Source organism: Mustela nigripes, chromosome 4, assembly GCF_022355385.1.
Source record: "Mustela nigripes isolate SB6536 chromosome 4, MUSNIG.SB6536, whole genome shotgun sequence".
In the NCBI taxonomy this organism is placed as follows: Eukaryota; Metazoa; Chordata; class Mammalia; order Carnivora; family Mustelidae; genus Mustela; species Mustela nigripes.
The window spans coordinates 115,845,178-115,865,479 of record NC_081560.1 but is presented as its reverse complement, the minus strand read 5'-3'; the positions used below and the strand labels follow the sequence as shown (position 1 = coordinate 115,865,479).

The following is a 20,302-nucleotide window of genomic DNA, read 5'->3' as shown; positions in this document are numbered from 1 at the left end:
TAGCAGCGCATATGGTTTATTAAAATACTTACCATACCTTTCCTGCATTTTGTTTTAGCCACATAAATTCCCCTCCGAGCTGAAATTTAGTTAATCTCTCCACGATATAGTACATGGGTATGAATACAGAAGATGCTTTTTCATGTTCCCCAATGAAGGGAGATGTGTGCGGCGTTAGGCACTGGGGACCTGATGGCCTTGTCCGGAGGCTTAAGTCCATGGCCTGAGCAGGTCATAGTGTGTTGTCTGGTCTTTTTTGCCTTCTCCATGTCCTCCTGCTCAATCTTACTCTACTTTTGTTTTTAAAGGAGCCACGATGAGTACTGATTTTCTTTGCTGTGGATCAGGGTGGCAATGGACAAATCACTCAGCATCTCTGTGCCTCACAACTGGATGCTGAATAACATGAGGTCTTTTCACTACTGACCCAGTGTTTTGTAGCTCATTTCTTTTCAAACATTTTTTAAAAAGATTTTATTTATTTATTTGAGAGTGAGAGAGAGCATGAGAGGGGAGATGGTCAGAGGGAGAAGCAGACTCCCTGTGGAGTTGGGAACCCAATGTGGAATTTGATCCCAGGACTCGGGATCAGCTCTGAACTGAAGGCAGTCGCCCGAGGAACTGAGCTACCCAGGCGCCCTCTAATGTTTTTCTGATTTTAGGTAACAACTTCTGGGGTCTACATGGTATCTTACCTGTTTGGGATGCTATCACAAAACACCACAGACTGGGTGGCTTAGCCACCCAGTTTATTTCCTACAGTTTTGGTGGCTGGAAGTCTGAGGTCAGGGTGCAGCATGTTGGGTGAGGGCGGTCTTCTGGGTCCAGACTTCTCACTCTGTCCTAATGTCATGGAAGGTCTAGGGAGCCTTGTGGGCTCTCTTTCAGAAGGATATTAATCCCATTCATGAGGGCTTCATGTTCATGACCTAAACACCTCCCAAAGGCCCCACCTTCTAACAGCATCACATGGGCATTAGGATTCCAACATGTGAATTTTGGGGGGACCCAAGCATTTAGACCGTAGCACATTAGAAAATTTGAACAGAAGAGAGAAAGTTGCAGATGCTAGAGTGATGAGAAATTATGCTTGAAAGTACTTCAGCACTGAAGACATTTTTGTTCATTGCTTACCTACAGTATACACAACTGATACTTTTATCAGCTTTGCATAGTAGGAAAGATATTGAGGAAAAATATGGAAAGCCAATGGAGAAAGAACGTGAAGATTAAAGAAACATCAGTTTGGGGGCGCCTGGGTGGCTCAGTGGGTTAAGCCGCTGCCTTCGGCTCAGGTCATGATCTCAGGGTCCTGGGATCGAGTCCCGCGTCGGGCTCTCTGCTCAGCAGGGAGCCTGCTTCCTCCTCTCTCTCTCTGCCTGCCTCTCTGCCTACTTGTAATCTCTCTGTCAAATAAATAAATAAAATCTTAAAAAAAAAAAAAAAAAAAGAAACATCAGTTTGTAGTTGGGGCATATTTATTAAGAGGAAATACCCTGAGATAATTCCTATATTCCCATGAAAATGGTAAATTATGGTTTGGTAAGTGTCTCCAGTTTGTTTCAATGCTGCAAAATTTTTAATTCTGCTGTTAGAACATGTGACTAAGATGAAGCAAAGTGTTTTCAGAAGTTCACAGATTGCTTTATCCATTTTGAAATTCCTCCTTGTGCTACCCTTAAACCCAAGAATTTTTTGTTCTAGAGAGAGAAGTTTATGGTATAAATGATCACATTAGGTATTTAGTATTTTTTTTTCCCTCTTAGTCTTCTCTGGTAATTTGTTATTAATTAGTTATGAATTTGTTATTATTAACACCTTTTTGGGTGACTTTTTAATACTCAGTTTCTATTGGGTGACTTTCTGATGTTCTCTATTTTTATGCCTGTGTCATGACTAGAATATGCATCATTCAAGTATAATGGCTATTAGTCTTGCCTTTCCCAGCTTGGTGGTCTTATACTTGTTGGTTTTGTTGTTTATGCATTCCTTGGAGTGTCTGTTAGGAAGGACATGCCCTTTGAATGTAACTTGTTTTAGAAATCCTGCAAATCAAAACTCCCATTTAACAATTCTCCTAACTGTTAATAATACCAACTGTAGGAACGTACGTCCGTAAGCATGTTATTTACCAATCAGAGTTCAGTATTCAACTCTTTCTAAGGTATTAGGAAAGCTCTACACGTTCCGTGCTTTACTCCCCAGAACCCTGGGTCATATGTCTTACTGGACAGTTCTGTGTGGTTCCCCCACTTAGCTAATAACCAGCAAAGTCTGAAAAGATAAGAAACTTTCTGAAGTTTCTTTTAGAAGTTCTAGGTAAACTGACCTTTGTAGGAATAATAACTTTCTGCTCCTACCTTCAAGTTCCCCAGAGACTTCTTAGTTTCCAGGCAGAAGATGGTCCCATCTACTGAAATTTTGCCCTGCCTTCTTTGAATAGGAAGACCTACTTCCTGCCCTCTGATGAAGCTGATCCTATAATCTCCAAAATTTTTTGTTTGTTTTTCAAGACATTAAATAACCCTACCAGCTATGGCAAACAAATAATTTAAATTGAAAAAGACACAGCTTCCATGTTTTTCTTAATTGATTATAATGCGTTACGCTTCAACTCTGTCTTTGCCAGTTTTGTTATTTTGTATGCAGAAGCTTTGGTGTTTATCTGAATTACTTTATAAATCATTACATTTGCTGAGAGTGAGAGAGTCTTGAATTTAGTCAGTAAACGTTTATTGAGGACATACAAGATACTGGGTCTACCGGACAGTACTGGGCATTCATACACGAAATACTAAGTAACTGACTTCAGGGAACTCGTAAGGATTGCACTTAGTGTGCATTGCCCTTGATTGTGAGAGCTGCCGACATTTTGTTTCTAGAATATCCTGAGGGAACCTTAACCTTGGAGTAAAACCCTTTCTTTTTCAGCAAGAATCAAGTCTCTTTCTTGCTTCTGTGCCTTTCCACCTAAAGATACATATTCTTATGTCATAAGGTTAGGGAACCATAAGAGTTGGAGGGGACCCCTCAAAGTGAACCTTTGAACCTTCCCGTGTCATTCCCACCCTTCATTCATCAACCCTCTATGTCTAGACAGAATTCACAATACTTACCAGAAAGTAGTTTTGGTTGTTAGTAAACTGTGGTATTTAATTCCTTCATGAATTCCTTCCCATACAGAGCCTGTGGAATATTCCGAAGTTTACGTCTGAAGTATCTGTTCAGTAGGAATTGGCTTGTCCTCAGATCTCAGGTGTTAAAATGTTTTTACATGCTCTATGTTGGAATGATGGCAAATTTCTTAACTGTGGGGATAAATTAAAATATGTAAATTGAGGGGCTCCTGGGTGGTTCAGTAGTTAGGCATCTGCCTTTGGCTCAGGTCAAGATTGCAGGGTCCTGGAATCAAGCCTGTCATCAGGCTCCCTCGTTGGTGGAAAGTCTGCTTCTCCCTCTCCCGTACTCCCTGCTTGTGTTCCCTCTCTCGCTGTCTCTCTCTCTCTCTCTCTGCCAAATAAATAAAAAAAATCTTAAAAAAATATATGTAAATTGAAAGTTGTAAACATACTTATGATTATAAATTTTCTTTTTGTGAATATTAAACAGGGCTAGACTGATGATTAATATTCTAGGAAATAGAAAACATTTCTAGATAGCCTAATCTTATTAGATGTATGGAAGTAGAGAATACTTTTTTTTCAGTCACATTTTTTTTTTTCATTCAGTAAATTTTAGTGGTACCTACTAATTTCTTACATTTGCAGTAAGTGTAGGGGACTCACAGATGATGTACGTGGCCCCCAGGGAACTCAAAATTTTGTGATTTTTTTTTTTTATGGTCAAAAATCTAATTTTTATTTTTTATATTTAGTTTTCAAAAAAAAGATTTAAAGCATATGTGTGCTCCTGGGCATGCGGATGGGGGAATGGGCAGAGGGGGAAGGAGAAGAAAAGGGGAAGAATCCCAAGCAGACTATGCACTGAGCGTGGAGCCTGACACAGGGCTCGATCCTGGGGTGGTGAGATCATGACCTGAGCCAAAACCAAGAGTCAGATGCTCAGCTGACTGGAGCCACCCAGGGATCCCAAAATCTAGTTCATTTTGTAAAGAAGCTTATGGATGCTGTGAAAGATGTGTCCTCTACTCTTACTGGAAAAGGTGCTTAAAAACACTAGTGTAGCTCTCTTTGGGATTTGGGGTCTATTTTTGAAGCATCTTGATTCAGAAGCCCAGGCGTCCTATCCAAAATTCTGACTAAATGTTAAAAAAAAAAAAAAGAAAAGAAAAAAAAAGAGGTTTTACTATTTGATCTCTTCTCTCGACTCCAGTCCATATACATTGACTTTCTTGTTGTATAGTATTTATGAATAGTAGAGAAAAGGATTCTAGAGACCTGTCCTTTAAACAAGAGGTGTTTTCCTACTTTTTGCCAAAGGCCCATCTCCATGGGGGAAGGTCCCAGTACTGTGTGAGCCTTCCTGACTGGCCTTCCCCTGGTCATTGATGGACAGTTGTTCTTGAAATCAGGAGTGGGTATTCAGCTAGCAAGATCAGTAGGGATCCATATCAGATTCTTTATCATGAGTGGTTTTATGATTTCTATAAATTGTAGGGCTGCTTCTCAAAGTGGTTTCTGGATATTAACACCAGTTCATCCGAATTCACAGCACAGTTCCTCATCACTAACAAGCAAAGGAGATTGCGGAGTGAACTATGTATTCCTTAGTTTATCAAAAAATTGGAAAAGTTTGGGTTTGACTCCTGCAATTGCAACATTGATTTGCTCCCTACGCGTGTGTGAAGATCCCGCAGCTATGGTCATTCATGTCATAAGTAACAGGGGCTTAAGAGGAGGATAGATCACTGAGATGCTTTCCCATATCCCTTAAGACTAGACACCGTGGTTGTTAAAATAGTTTTTAGAGCAGAAGGTAGGGTACAGATGTGCTATCATTTAAACTGACACATGCTAACTTTTAGCATGTTGTGTGTGTGTATATTTGAGGAAAGCATGAAAAGCAAGCATTGGTGTCAATCACATACTTACCTTTATCCCAGTGTTGTTTTGCATTATGAGTAGGAATTCCCCAAGCCTGTCTTCATTCCGGCATATCCTGAGAGTATATGGAATATATGGGGATACCCATATCCCCATATGAGAGTATATGGGGAGTCCCTGAATACAAACTTCTCTTCCCCTCCGTAGTGTTCTATCATCCATCAGTTTTTCAAAATAACAGCAAAACACTAAAAACCTGACTTACAGATTGAAAAGGTTTATTTCTAATGACCAGCTGATGGCTTTCATTAGCTCTGATACCAGGAAGAGAAGAAAGGGTATGCCTTCCATGTTTCAGACACAGTGGTTGCCATATTAGCGCCCCTCCCATTCACCTATAGTGGGTATTGTGAGATAGGAGGTCAGTGAAGAGCATTGAAATTTTGTGTTGGAGTCTTTTTATCTGTATCTTTATTACTTTTTTTCCTTGGGAAGTACCAGGAAAGAATTGGGAATGTAGGAAAAAATGTACATGGGGCACATATTTAAAGAGCTAGAATAGAGTCTAAGGAACCAACCTAGAGTGTTGGGATGAACATTGACTTAGTAAAAGCCTTAAGTGTCCACAAATTTGTTCTGATACTTTATTTTGTAGAGGATGAAATTTAGGTCTAGGAAAATTAAATGGTTTCTCCAAGATGATAAAGATGGTTACTAGTAAAGAAAGATCAGCTGAAGTTAAGGATAAGTACCAAGAAGTCCTGAAGATAGCAGGCAATAAACCCTTCATCTTTGAAATGGTAAACCAGAGAAGAAACGTTACATTGAATTTAGGTAATTTAATATAGAATGTTTAATAGTAGAAGCTTTTACTAATGGCATGTGGTACTTTAAGATATTACAAGAGAAAGTTTTTTGTATGGTCCTTTCCTGAATTGGAAAACGGGCATGGGGAATGATTGGATACTGTGTCAGTATCCTTTAATTATTTACTATGGGGTGCTAGGAGGGTCCCATAGTTTAGAGAAGGAAAATACCGATCATTGGATATTGAGAATCCTAACCTTGGTCCTTGGTCCATGGTCTTGGCCGCCGCCTCCACTGTGAGGAGTCATGATGAGTTCTGTGGAACCACCTGCCAGACCAACTGTTCTGTTCTTTTGGTCTGTAGCTGCTGGGTGTGTCCAGGTTAGTAATGAACCTGCGATTCACCTCAGATCTAGACTAGAGTTGCAGTTGACCTTTGCAGTTATGGTTTGACTTTGTCTTGAATTGAATAATGACCTGTTCTCTAGCATATTTATGAGCATTGAGAAGGTGAGTGTGAAAAACCACAGAAAGGGGTACTAAACCAATTAGGTGATTATGAAGCATCCAGGTGAATGATCCTGCTACCTGGGTCAACATCAGCACTTTTCCCAATCAGACTTTCTTCTTGACTTCCCTTTTCAGTAGACACATAGAAACTTAAAAATACTAACGTGTAAAAGACAGGTGAACTTTTGCCTGTAAATGGAAATATGTATATTTTTGCTATTGTTTTTCTTTGGAAAAATGCTTCTGAACCTAGGCAATGTATGTGTGGGGGTGTCCCCAGCTTCCAACTTTCATACTGCAGTGCACTTGAACAAGGCTGTTAATGTTTTCTTTCTTAGCAGTTCCTTCACTATGGAGTGAATATACCCAGAAAGGGTCTCATTTTTTTTTTTTTCCAATCAGGAATTTACGCTGCATAGTTGCAAAGACTCTGAGGAATAATTGAGATTTAAATATTCCCAGCAGGGAGGGAAGGAGCTTGGATAAAAGAGTATCTTTCCCTTTCTCTTTTAGGATTTGATCACAAGAAGAGATCATTTGGCTTGCTCATTAAGACTGCCATTAATGTTTAAGCACAAAAGAAACTGACATGCTTTTGCCATATGTAGTTGTTTTCATCTGGTGTTTAATACTCTGGTATCACAAAATCACTGAATTCTGGATTTTTTTTTTTTTTTTCAACATTAGGAGTTCTCCAGCTGGCAGGAGGTCACCATTGTCATGTTACTCTGAAGTGTAAAGGAATTAAGAAAATACATAACACAAATTCTTGCAGAAGAGCAGTGACTTTATGGAAATCACCTCACTCCCAGGTCCCCATGGACTTTTCCTAGGGAAGGTGACCTCCTTTTATTGAAAAGGATTTTTGTATTTCTGATGTCGCCAATGCTACAATGATTCACTCAAGTTATTGGTGGCACTCTTTGGGATGTGCAGAAACCCAACTCACAGTGGTTTAAGCCAAAATAAAGGAGGGGTGTGTTATTGACTCCTATGATTGAAAGGGCCAGAGAAGGTCTCAGTTCATGGATGGCCATTTCCAGGGATTCAAATGATGACATTATGACTGGTCCCCTTGGTTCTTGGCTATGCTTTCCTCCGTGTTGGCTTCAGATGCAGATGGGTTTTTCCTCTGACATGGCCAAATGGTCACAACCAGCTCCTGACCTACATTCTACTATCTCTGAAACTGGGAGAAAAAGAGCACTTCGCCTTCCTAGTAATTCCATTGCTGGGATTAAGTCTCATTGCTCCAACTTGGGTCATGTCACCAGGATGGAAACTACTGGTCACAAGTGCGCCCCCTAGAAGGATGGGAGTGCATGATCTGTTTTACTCAAATCACTTAGACTGAAAGTCTGGGAGGTGAAGTTCATTCCCAAGAAGAAAATCAAGGTTTATCTCACCAGAAGGGGCAGCGACTACCAGGCTATCCACATAAGAGACTGCTGCTTCCTTCTGTTTTAAATGTTCCTGTCCATTTACATTCATGCACAAGGTGGTATTTCAAAATTTAGAAAACAAAAGCAACCTTTCCACACTTAGTGCTTCTGGTCCGATGCCACTAGTTCAAGTGGGGGCTTTTCCTTGAAGGCCATTTATAGTGAAGCTTTAAAGTATGTTTGCTTCCTTAGTAAAAACAAGGGGTTGTTTTATTTTAAACATAATTTTTAATAATTCATGGTTTTGATGTTTTATTAGTACTTGTTCAAGGTAATTTTTGTGTGCCTTATGATTGGACCCTTTGGGCACCCCTTTGTTTTTCTGTTGGAATGCCTCTCTGAACCCTGGAGCTTGGGCAGGACACAGCTCACCATGTACTGAGCAGCCCCGTGAGACAATTTCTACATGGGCTCCGAAAGGCAAACAGGTTCCTGTTAAGGTAGAAATACAATTCAGCTCTCTTTCCATACTGGTCAGGATCACGAAACAGTAAGGTTGTAGGGTCGGTTAGAATGTGCAGGGAAAAGTTCATTTCCATTAAAACAGAAGTAGATGGAGACCACAGATTGTCAAAACCAAGACTTCTGGGGCACCTGGGGGGTTCAATGGGTTAAGCCCCTGTCTCTGGCTCAGGTCATGATCTCAGGGTCCTGGGATCGAGCCCCACATCAGGACATAGGGATCTCTGCTCAGCGAGGAGCCTGCTCCCCCTCCACCCCTGCTGCCTGCCTCTCTGCCTATTTGTGATCTCTGTGTCTGGGGTTTGATATAAATTGAAGAGGTTTTTTTTTTGTTTTTTTTTTTCCATAAAGATTTTATTTATTTGACAGAGCACAAGTAGGCAGAGAGACAGACAGAAGAGAGGAGAAAGCAGGCTCCCCGCTGAGCAGAGAGCCCGATGTGGGGCTCGATCCCAGGACCCTAAGATCATGACCTGATCCGAAGGCAGAGTCCCACCCACTGAGCCACCCAGGTGCCCCATAAATAGAGGAGTTTTAAATACTGTTTCAGAGTGGAGGGAAACCTCAACAAAGAGAATATTGAGAAAGCACCGTATTGAGCGTGAAGATCCGTTTGCTAATTCTGCACTAGGAAACCTCTGTTCTCTCTCTTCATGGAGTCTCAACAGGTTGGTCCCTCAACAGCGGTGGAATATTTGTTTTCATTGTAGAAGCAGCTTTAATCCAAAGTCGTAGGACACCCTAGGTGTTAAAGTCTGTTCTCTTTCTTGGCCCTGCTGGTCTGTCACTCTGGTTGACCTTTCTCTGTACCAGCAGCATAATGGAATTATCTGGAGCTTGGCAGTGCTATTTGTTTTCAGGCAGTTACGTTTATTTTCTGCACATCAGTGTTGTTTATGAGATATTGGAATTGTCAAGTACAATGTGAACAATTTGTACTCAGTTTGAAAGTAATGGAACCTACCTCATGTTTTTCTGGCTTGGTCGTTTATGGCTTGTTTGTTGTTTATGGCTTGGTTGTAATATGGCATCTTACTGTATTAGATTTGGTTTTTGCTCAGAAACCGGATAACGTGATAATTTTTACTTTGTTTTTAATGGTTTCCATGGTTTTTTAAAATTTTTGGTTATTTTTAAATTTCTTCAGGTTTGTGGGTTTGTTTTTGGTTTTATATTTATTTGTTTGTTTATCTGTTTCCATGATTTAATGACCACTGACTTAATGTGGTAGTTCAGCCAAGCAATGGAGAAGTTACAATACTCGATTGCCAATTTCAATGGGAGATTGATAAAACTTTTTGTCCTAATGACAACCTTATTTCTTGTGGTCCTATATATTATTTTGTAAGTGATTCTTGGTCCTAATTGAAAGACCTCTTTTCTATTTTATTTTGTTGAAGACTGGCACTTGTATAAATGTTGCTTTTACTTACTTTTAATTTGAAAGAGATCTTTAAATGATTCACAGTTTAATCACAAAGAGTTTGACAACACTTTTTCCTGATTTTTCTGTCCGATTGCATGAGAAGTGAAAGGAAAAAGCCCTCTGAAACTATTAAATAGTGCAGGAAGAGGAAGCATTTTGAGCTCCTGGAAAAAAAAAAAAATTGTTTCTTTAAAATGAGCTTTCTAGTTACAGCTCCACTTTTCTTGTTCTTTCGTTTGCTGTGGAATTTAAATTACATAGACTTTCATATTGAGGGTGCCCACTCTCCCTGTCCTGCCCATTTATTGTGGAAGGACCCCCGTGAGGGGCAGTCTTTGATTAAAAAAAAAAAAAGAGAGAGGTAGTTACAGTAACTACTGGGTAAAAGAAACATTAGAAAAACGGAACCCACTGAGATGTCACAGACCTTTGAGGTGCTAGTTGGTTGGAAACTTGATTATGTTTGACTGCACAAGAGACTTCCTCTTTCCAGAGTTGATTACGAAAAGGGGCTCATGACAGCTTAATAAGCTGTCCCTTGCTGGCCATTGTAGATAATTCATGAGTGTACTGCACCATGGGAAGAAGACACAAAGGAGAAACACTTTGTAGAACAAAGACCATGCTGCAGGGTATTTGGGTAACTGGAGAAAGGTGGCTAGAGCCTTGTGGGGAATGGAAGGGAGAAATGGTAGTTTGGAGAGAGCCTGGTTATGCTGGCAACACAGGTGAAAAACAGAGTGCAAGCTATCTTAGGTGGGTCTTAAAGGTGAAAACTTACACTGTATTTGACATCTGGAGGGGCTGAGCAAAGGAGTCAGAGGTTTCTAGAATGTTGAAATCTCACCTATAAATCATGAGCTTTGGGGATTTTGCATGATCTAATTAGATTAATACAAGCAGGATACTTAATTTGGAAAATCCATTTATTTAACAAGAGAAATACTGCTTTGGGTTGTGTTTCAGTTATAATTCGACTAAATCATCTTCAAGACGGAAGACCTCTCCAAGATACCCCCAACATGAACTGAGGGGTATTTTCTTGGTTTTTATTTTTCCTTGTCAGTACTAATCCAAAGAATCCCAGGCAGGAAATTCTTTTCCTCTATTCATATGAAGTTTATTTATTTTTTTTTTTTTTGCTCATAAACAGTCTTGATACCTTTTGATTGCTAGAAAGGGTAGAAAAGGATGTTGTAATATAACTGTCTTTGCTCTAAGGAATGTGTAAAACAAGGAATGAACCCAATTTTCATGATAAAGAGACTTAAACTCCTTGTGACAGCATCTTACCGCTGAGAGATTTCTTAAAAAGTCCAATTTGAATTTTTAAAAGACATACAAAAATGGTAGACATTAAATGGCCTCTTAGGCAATTTTTTAAATCCAAAAATAAAAGTTGTTGCATTGAGCATTTTTGATAGTTTTTTGATTGAGCATCATGGACAGGAAGGATATCAGAAACCAGGGAAGCTTAAAGTGCCCATTTCCTTTAGATGAAAGTTTGGGTACGTACCTTTGGCAGGCTAGTGACTTCTCTTTCTACACCAAGTCTGGTTTTCACATCACTCATAATGGACACCTTTTTACATTTTCTGTTAAGCTTTATTTTACTAAAGACTGCAGTCTTTTGTGGATAATATTGACCTAGAGTTCTTATGGGTGATCAGGTGTCTCCATTAGCTGTTTGCCATGCTGCTGAAACTCTGCATGACCTTGCTCGTGACCTCTGTGGCTTATCCGAGCTATCCGTGTGTGGATGTTAATAACCTAGCACTTCAGTTTCCAAAGGGCTTCGTCTGTTTAATTTAATCTTTATAGTGATCAGTGCAGTATAATAAGGGGGGGTTTATTTTGTGTGTGAATAACATCATTGAGTTTCCTGAAGGGGATTATTCCAATGGTAAGTAGCTAGAAAGTGAGAGACTTGGTATTTTAATTCCTCTTGGCGAGACTTTAGTTGATGATTTTTTTTTTTATTTACACCTTTTTATTCATTTGTTGATCTATCCAACATTTATTGAAAATCTGTAATAATCCAGGTATGAGGCTAGACAGCACGGCTGCAGTAACAAGAAGGCATCATCCTTGTCCCTGAAGAGTGTGGTCCAGGAAGAGAGAGGCCTGGGCTAGAGGTGTGAAGGATGCTGTGAACCAGGGTCCCACTGGGGAAATCCCATCAGTCCACTTCAAGATTTATAGAGTTAATTGATATTTTGACTTCGTGGAGTTATTTTTTATTTTTTATTTTTTTAGGCAACTGTAATAGTCTTTCTAATAGGTCTCAAATAGCTTTGGGATGAATTGAACTGGATAGTAGGTAGGAAGGGGCTCTACGATGTCTATTACATGTGCAGGAGCCTGGGTCTGCTCTTCCTGGTGGCCTGTCCCTTCCTGCTCCTCCTCTGTCCTCTTCTTCCTTCTGTCCCGATACCCTATCATGTGTATGCTCCAGTGTCATTGGTTATCTCCCTCTTCTGTCTCCCCGGTGTTCCCTAAGTGCTCGGAAGGTGCTTGTTGCAAACAGTTTTCAGGATATTTAACTCATCATGTCCAACCTGTGTCCACACGAGTAGGACATTTTATTTTCTCTGCTTGGCCATTATTTTTTTCTTCCTTTTTTGTTTGTTTTTTTTTTAACTTACAGTATCATTTATTTCACAGTATTTTAGAGTTTAAAGATCTTGCATTACTGTGCGTATCAGTGAATGTTTAGGATCTCTAACCTCAAGTGGGTCTTGACATTCTGTCCTTGTGTGTTTCCTTAGGCGGTTCACTGCCCCATATTGTATTTCTCAAACCTCTTCTTCCTTCTCACTCTTAGCTGATAACTTACTTCTTATTCATTGAGAAAACAGATGTCGCTGGAAGCAAACTTCCATATCCTCCCTCTACGAAACCAACCAACCTACCAGGAGCTCTGTCTTTGCTCCTACCTGTGGCCACTGCCTTCTCCTGAACTCATGACGGGTAGAGATACACCTGTCCTATCTCCCTCTCCCTCACAAGCTTTTCCCTCTCTACTGGGTTTCTGTAGGATTATTCCCACCAACATATAAACATCTGATAATATATTTCTCAAACATATCAGTAATCCCTTACTTTTTTTTTCTTTTATTTATTTATTTGATAGAGATCACAAGTAAGTAGTGAGGCAGGCAGAGAGAGGGTGGGGGGGAAGCAGGCTCCATGCTGAGCAGAGAGCCTGATGCGGGGCTCGATCCCAGGACCCTGAGATCATGACACGAGCCAAAGGCAGAGGCTCAACCCACCGAGCCACCCAGGCGCCCCCACTAATACCTTTCTTAGAACCTTTTCTTGAATCTCTTCATGGCTAACTCTCCCACATCATCCACACAAATGTCATCGTATCAGAGAGCTCTTCCCTAGACAGCCCTTTAAAATATCAACTCCCATTATATCTTTGTCCTAGCTTGCTGTATTTTTTTCATATCCTTGTCCTGATGTTATTGATTGAGAGCAGGAATTTTGACTCTTTTGGTCACCTCCCTCCATATGCCCAGAAGAATATTAGAGGAATATTAGAAATATTAGAGGACCCCAGAATATTTCCTTCCTTAATTCCATATTCCCCTCCTGCTGCCGTAACATTTTTCTGTTCCCCTTTTATCACACAGTTCAAGAATTTTCCATGCCTTCATCTCTTCTTGCTCTTCTTCCATTCTCTTGTAAATCCCTTCCATTCTGGATCTCATCCTCACCACTCTACTGAAATGACGCTTGAGGAGGCGACCAATGATAACATATTGCCAGAAGAGATGGTCATCTTCACCTTCTCCCGCTCAGAGGTTGACTTCCCCTTTGCAATCTTATCGTACAGATGACTCCTAAGTATATCTTCAGCAGTGACATTTGACCTGACTTCCGGAGTCTTGTTTCTAGCTGCCTACTTGATATCTCATTTGGATAAAAGTTATCCCAAACCTAATGTGTCCCGAACTGACCCCACACCGCCCCTGTCCCTGCTTCAGACTGCTTTCCCAGTGTTCCCATTTTAGTACATGGCACTGCCCTTAATCTGGGTGTTCAGCCCTAACACTTGTAATTGTTCCTTTCTCTATCTGCATCTCCTTTCCTGTCAATGCTACTTTTTAAAATTTTTATTTTCTTTAAGCAGGCCCCGTGCCCAGCATGGAGCCTCACTCAGGACCCTGAGGATCAAGACCTGAGCTGAGATCAAGAGTCGGACACTTAACCAACTGAGCCACCCAGGCGTCCCATATTTTAAATTACATTCAGACTGTGGCCGCTTCCCACCGATTCCCCACAGGCAGCATCCCAGCAGAAGTTGCCATCATCTTCTGCTTCAGTTACAGTAATACCCTCTCCACTAGCATTGCTGCTCCCAACGTAGAAGCCAGAATGAGTCCTTTGAAGTAAAATGAGTCCTGTCACTCCCCTCCTCACAACCCTTCACAGTCCTTCCCATGGCCTGCAAGGGTCCCGCCCCACCTGGCCTCTGTCCTTGTTCCCTCCTCTTGACCCACCAGCCCCCTTGCTCTTTCTGGAGCTCACGAAACCCTTTCCTGTTTGCAGAATGGTATTTGTTGCCCTGGAATATTCAACATGCTCACTCTCAACTTGATGTGATGGTGATTGTGTGTCCCCTCAGACCAGAGGCTGATTCTGACTAGCCTACCCTGCCCTTCTGTATGGTAGGCTCTTACAGTCTCCAGTGTTCGCTTTCACAACCGTTCATTTGCTGGGCATTTCTCTCTTCCTGGGGGAGTGTGAGTTTCGTGGGTGTGGGAGCTTGTTCTGTCTTGTTGATGCTAGTGTGTCTTGAGCGAGTGAATTTAATCCTTAAAGAAATAGGAATGATGCAGCAACAATTATTCATCTTTTATATTCTGAGCAGCCGGTCCTGAGTAGTTTGTGAAGGTATTTTTTGATTAATCTCTCGCATGACCCTCTGAGGGAGGTGTTCACTTCATGGATGAAAATACTGACAATCACAGTGACTAGGACAGAGAGCTGCGTAGCTGGCATTCAAACTCTGATTTTAGTCCAAAAATAAGGCTTTTCCCCCTTAACTTACATTACTTATTATTACAGGTTAATGTGTTTTGGACACTTCATGACAATTTACTATTAGGTAGTGTTATTATTTCCACCTAATAGATGAAAAGGACTGAGGAGCAAGTGCTTGAGAATTGCCTGGGGTCATGCAGCCAGGAAGGGCTGAACAGGGGCTTCCGATCCTGGGTTCTGATTGGGCTCCTTCCCAGCAACCTCGGGGTTTCTGGAACAGGCATCTGTGTGTCTTCCTTTATCTGGGTGGCACTGGTTTGCTGTCCATTATCTTTGCCCCGCTGTAAGCTTGCATTTGTGAATTCAGTGCTGAGCTTTCCAAAATCTAGCCCTAAAATTTACATCATGAATTTGCTTCATGGACAAATTAACATTTTGCTTGTCTCTGTAATACTTGTGTAGGCTGAGTGAAAATAACATAAGAGCTGAAATTTGCTACTTTGCTTGGACTCACTGTCTACAGCATAAATGTACCCAATTCTAATGAGGAGTTCCATGCTCAGGTAGAACTGGCTGGTTCATTGATTCATTCTCATGTCAGAAAAGCACTCAGCTGAGATACTCACTGATTGTAACAGAAGTGAGGTAAATTACTGGAAGCCTATGAAAATAGAGAGGTTTCGGCACTTGGCACACCGGATAGTAATCTCCCATTGTATTATAGATTTTTATGTTTAACAAGACCCTAATTTAATAGGTTTTTCAATTACAGAGATTAACTGGAGCCTGAGGCTATATACTGATATTTCAGTGTTTTCCAAAAGCAAATCTAGAAATTCAGACACTTGTTTTATCTATACATTTTGTGCGATGAACCCTTGTATAAACGTGCAGGTGGGGAGATCTGTATCGAAACCTATCCCCGAAGCAAGATTAAAGTAGTTTCTATGAATTTCATTATTCCGTGTTGGCATGTTTTTGCTGAAAATTGTGGTGTTTATTCTCCTGTGGGTGGTATATATTACTATGTATCTGACTGCTGTTATGCAGTTTTGTTAGGTAGTTTTTTGGATCAGTTTTGAAAGTTTGTCCTTGTGTTATGCAATATAAGAAAAATGTACTTACTAGGGATCATGGACTTGTATATGTAATACCTAAAGGGGGAGGGAAGAAGGTTGGGAGAGACAGGGAAAGTGTGTGCAGGAAACCATAAGGTCTGACATTGCCTTATCATGAAATTATACATATACATATGTGTATGTGTGTGTGTGTGTGTATTCAGATCTTGAAAATTGCCTCTAAAATTACTTCTCCATCTTTTCCATAATCTTACTTAAAATGTGATCTTTTTGGTATTCCTCCTCAGTGCTGGGATAATTAGTACATAGTAGTTTTCTCTTTAGGATTTTAATGTGGTTTATACAATGTGAGTCTAGTATGGATTTCTGAGAAACTGTGTCACTCGCTCACTGTGGCCTCTGCCTTTCCTCAGAAGAAGGCAGACTGCTAATATTTTAAAATATGGATGCAAGCTCAACCAATCTATTATGCATGATATGTACCTATATTTATACTTACATGTGGGTCTTATCTGCTCTGCACAGATACTAAATATTTCAGAGGAGTATGACTAAATATATTTAATTTTTCATAGAAGCATAATATCTCATAAGTGGTTTGTACAGTAGGTAACACTCTGGTCTAATTGCAGAATGAATCCTAAGGGGTCATCCCATCTGGTGTTGTCTTTGGTCTCATAATACTTTCTGCTTGAACATCAGCCAGGTGACAGGGAGACATTATTTAGTGCTAAATGACTCTGTCTCTTTGTTTGGTCTTAATGCTTTATGTGCAGAGAGGAGCACTTTTTTCCTTGAATAGCTGTTTCTTGGGTTGTGTTCCATGTAGAGGTGTGAGAGAGCCAAACTAACACTCTTACCCAGCACATACACGAAGATGCATTTTAACAGGACTTTTCTATCTGTGGCAATCTTTAGTGCCAAGAAGGAGTTTCAGATCATTTCAGAGCTGGGAACATAGGCTTCGTGTCTATGCATGATATTTTCTAAGTGGAAAAGAGAAACCGATACATTTCTGTTGATGTGACTGTTGGTACATGTATCTGTCAAACTTAATCTCGGTCTGGCATGAAACAGACACTGAGAATGTCTTAAATATGTTTAGTCTTTCTAGATCTGATTTTTTACTTGCAAGTCCGTTTTCTTGTGATCAAGGTCAAGTTAAATGCTTAATTTTTGTAAGCTGTTTCCACTATTACAGTTCCACATGTATGAACTCACGTATTATCCAAGCCATTTTCGACGCTTGAATTCCCTTTATGTTTTTTTTAATTCCAAATTTTGTTCTATCACAGCTCTGAACATATTTCAGAAACTTATTTTCTAAAGATTTATGATAGGAACAAAGAAATTTCATTTACCGTATGGTTTCTGTGCAACTCTTATTCTTCTGGGTGGTATTTGTGAGGGTAGTTTCAACCCCCCCCCCCATTTTGAAATAAAATGTCACCAAAGAATAGATGGGATATTAATCTCAGGAAACAAACTGAGGGTTGCTGGAGGGGAGGGGGTGAGAGGGATGGGGTGGCTGGGGATAGACATTGGGGAGGGCGTGTGCTATGGTGAGAACTGTGAATTGTGTAGGACTGATGAATCACAGACTTATAACCCTGGGGCAAATAAGACATTATATGTTAATTAATAAAATAGATGGGATATGTCCTATCAGGATAGCGGAATGGATTTTTCATGTAGTCTTATTGGGTGTATCCGTCCTGACCTATCTCAGTTCTTCTGTAGTTGGGATCAAATCGATTGCTGATTGTATCTGCATCCATAAATTATTGGTGAGGTGTTGTGCTCTTTAGTGTAGTAGCGCGCGCATGCGTGTGTGTGTGTGTGTGTGTGTGTGTGTGTGTGTGTGTCTCTGTATGTAGGTTTCCTTTAGTAATTCAGCGGCTCTAATGTTAGGTACTCTACCTTGTCAGGGACATCTGGTGGAGGGGACAGTTAACCAGGCAGGAAGGAGTGTATTCCCTGACTGTTGAGAACTGGCTGTGCACAGTGAAAGGAAAAATCAGGACAACTTTTGCCGGGTTTTATGACCCTTTGGAAGCTCCCTGCAGAGAGTACTGCCTTCTTGCTGGCCCTGGGGCAGACCTGTGCCATTGACCTTCCTCCATCTTCTTTCCTTTGCCGTTGCTCTTCTGTCTTATCCCTGCCCCCGGGCTTCAGGGCAGCATGGAAACGTAGGGAAGCAGCGATGGAAGGGGAGGATGCTTTGCTGAGTTCTAAGCGTACAGTGTTATTTGGTCAAGTGTTTTGATGAGTCTCAAAGGATATGGCAAGTGCCAATGTATTAATTTCGTTCTGCAGCAGTCCAGAAAAAGTTTTAAACTAGTATTATTCCCTCTCAGATGTGGAAGTTAAGAAGGTCCGTTTTCCTCTTCTGTCCCTCTGTCTCCACTTAGATTTTAAGAAAAGACAGAAGAAAAAGCAATCGAGCATCATTACTTCAGACTGCCCTTTCTTGGCCCACCGTTGGACTGTTGACTAAGTTGTCATTATTTATTAATGATACATCCAACCTTCTTTCTCATCTTGCCACTTCCTGCTACTCCTCCCTTCCAACTAACTTGCTTATTTCATTATGTTTTTTCCACTTGATTTTTAAAAAATTATTTAATTTTAGTGAGGGGGAAGGGGCAGAGGAAGAGAGAATCTCAAGGAGACTCCAGGCTGAGCCGGGAACCCTGAGCCGAAACCCAGAGTCAGTTGGACCCTCAGCGGACTGCGCTACCCAGCCGCCCTGCTCTTGATTTTGTTTATAACACAGTTCAACGTGCATGTGGTAACTTTGTTCACTTTGCCTGTCGCCACATGATCAAACATGTTTGATAAAAGGAAATTGGAGGATTAGGTTCAGTTTCTGGGTCGATTCCTTAATTTCCCCAGGCAGACTCTTGGTGCAATGATTTTATGTCAGTATGTGTAGAACTGTGCAGCCCAGAGGTTCGATGATGGACTTTCCACCCCGTTCCATCACACCCAGCTGGGTAGCCACGAACAAGCAGTTTACTGTCATCCGTAAAGTAGCTGTAGTAATAGCACCTGCTTGTCCTCATAAGCACAATAATAATACTCACCTCCTAGAGCTCTTCATTTACTCACCCAGTGACGGTGTTCTGGGCCAGATATTGTGCTCTGTGATGAGTAGAAGTTGCTAAGTAGAACTGACCTAGGACTTCCCTCAGTGTGTCTTTGAGGAAATGCATAGTACTTGGGACATAGGTGTCTCATGGTGGTTAGCTGTTCCTGGTATCTGGAAGAGGTAGTTCTAGCAAATAATAAATGGCAGTTCCTTTCCCCTTGACAGGCACAGAAAGAATCCCTTCATTCTTTTATTTTCCAGATATCCTTTATGAATGTCTCCTGTGTGCTGGGCACTAGGTATCAGTATACACAAGGTAGGCAAGAGCTCTTTGTTCATGGCATGTATGTAATTTTAGGGGAGAAGAGGATGAGCAAGAAGACAGTTGCCGAACGGGACCCATGGTATAAAGGAGTGGGAGTGAGAGTGATGAGACTGGGGTAGAGTGGTAAGCAACTATGGTGAGATGTCAATAATGGGAAGGAACAGGCTTGGCAGAGGTCCAGAGGAAGAGCATTTCTGCAAAGGGACAGGCAAGCAAGGCAGAAAAGGGTTTCCATGTTTGAGGAATAGACAGGAGATGTGTATGGCCGGATTATACTGAGCGATGTGGGGAAGGGCAGGAGAGAGAGCTGTGGAACTGGAGAAAATAGAGCATGTGGGGGCCAATAAATAGACCATGAGAATGAGTTGACATGCACAAAGCCTGGGATGGTGGGAGAGCCGGTGAAAGGAATGCAGGCATTAGAAGCAGGAAGTTGGGTGTCTTTTTTTTTTTTTTTTGGAAGATTTTATTTATTTTAGAGAACATGAGAAGGGCAGAGGGAGAAAGAGAGAATCCCAAGCAGACTCCGTGCTAAGACTGGAGACCAATGTGGAGCTCGATCCTAGGACCCTGAGATCATCACCTGAACCAAAGTCAAGACTCAGACGTTTTCATCGACTGAGCCACCCAGGCACCCAGAGGTGTCCTGTTTTGATTACATTGATTGACAGTGCTGCTTATGGAGATAAGGAACATTGGGATATGGCAAAATTGGGGGGAATTTAAGGAAGATTGATATTTGGGTATGACAAATTCCAAGAGGAATATAGACCTATTAAAATGTGATCATAATCTGTGACTCTTCTTAAGATAAAGGCTTCTCTATACCTTGTTTGATGTCTTTGTTGGTTTCTGCAGCATTTAAGAAAGACATTCAAGACCTCTGTAGATGATTCCAGCTTTTGTTTCTTGTCAAGTCTTAGTCGGTAGGAAGCTAAAATTCCACATCAGTAGAACTTGCTGCTGGCCCATGAGGAGAACAGCAGGGTAGGACTCTAGCTCTGTTGGTCAGAACAGTGTAGATCCTGGAGAACCCAAAGCTTTCCTTAGAGCCTATTGGTGTACTGAATTTACTGCTTCCTGGTGGATTTCCCCATACAGTGTATCAAGATGAAAAAGGTGAAGCTCCCCTCTAATGGAAGTGTTTATTTCTACCAGACTGGGA

At 41.0% G+C, this 20,302-nt stretch overlaps 1 protein-coding gene across 1 annotated transcript in view; it reads left to right on the top strand.

The window, feature by feature from the left end:
* The window catches only part of RYR2 (ryanodine receptor 2), a 739,709-nt gene that overhangs the window by 168,020 nt on the left and 551,387 nt on the right, over positions 1–20,302 (top strand). The window lies entirely within an intron of this gene.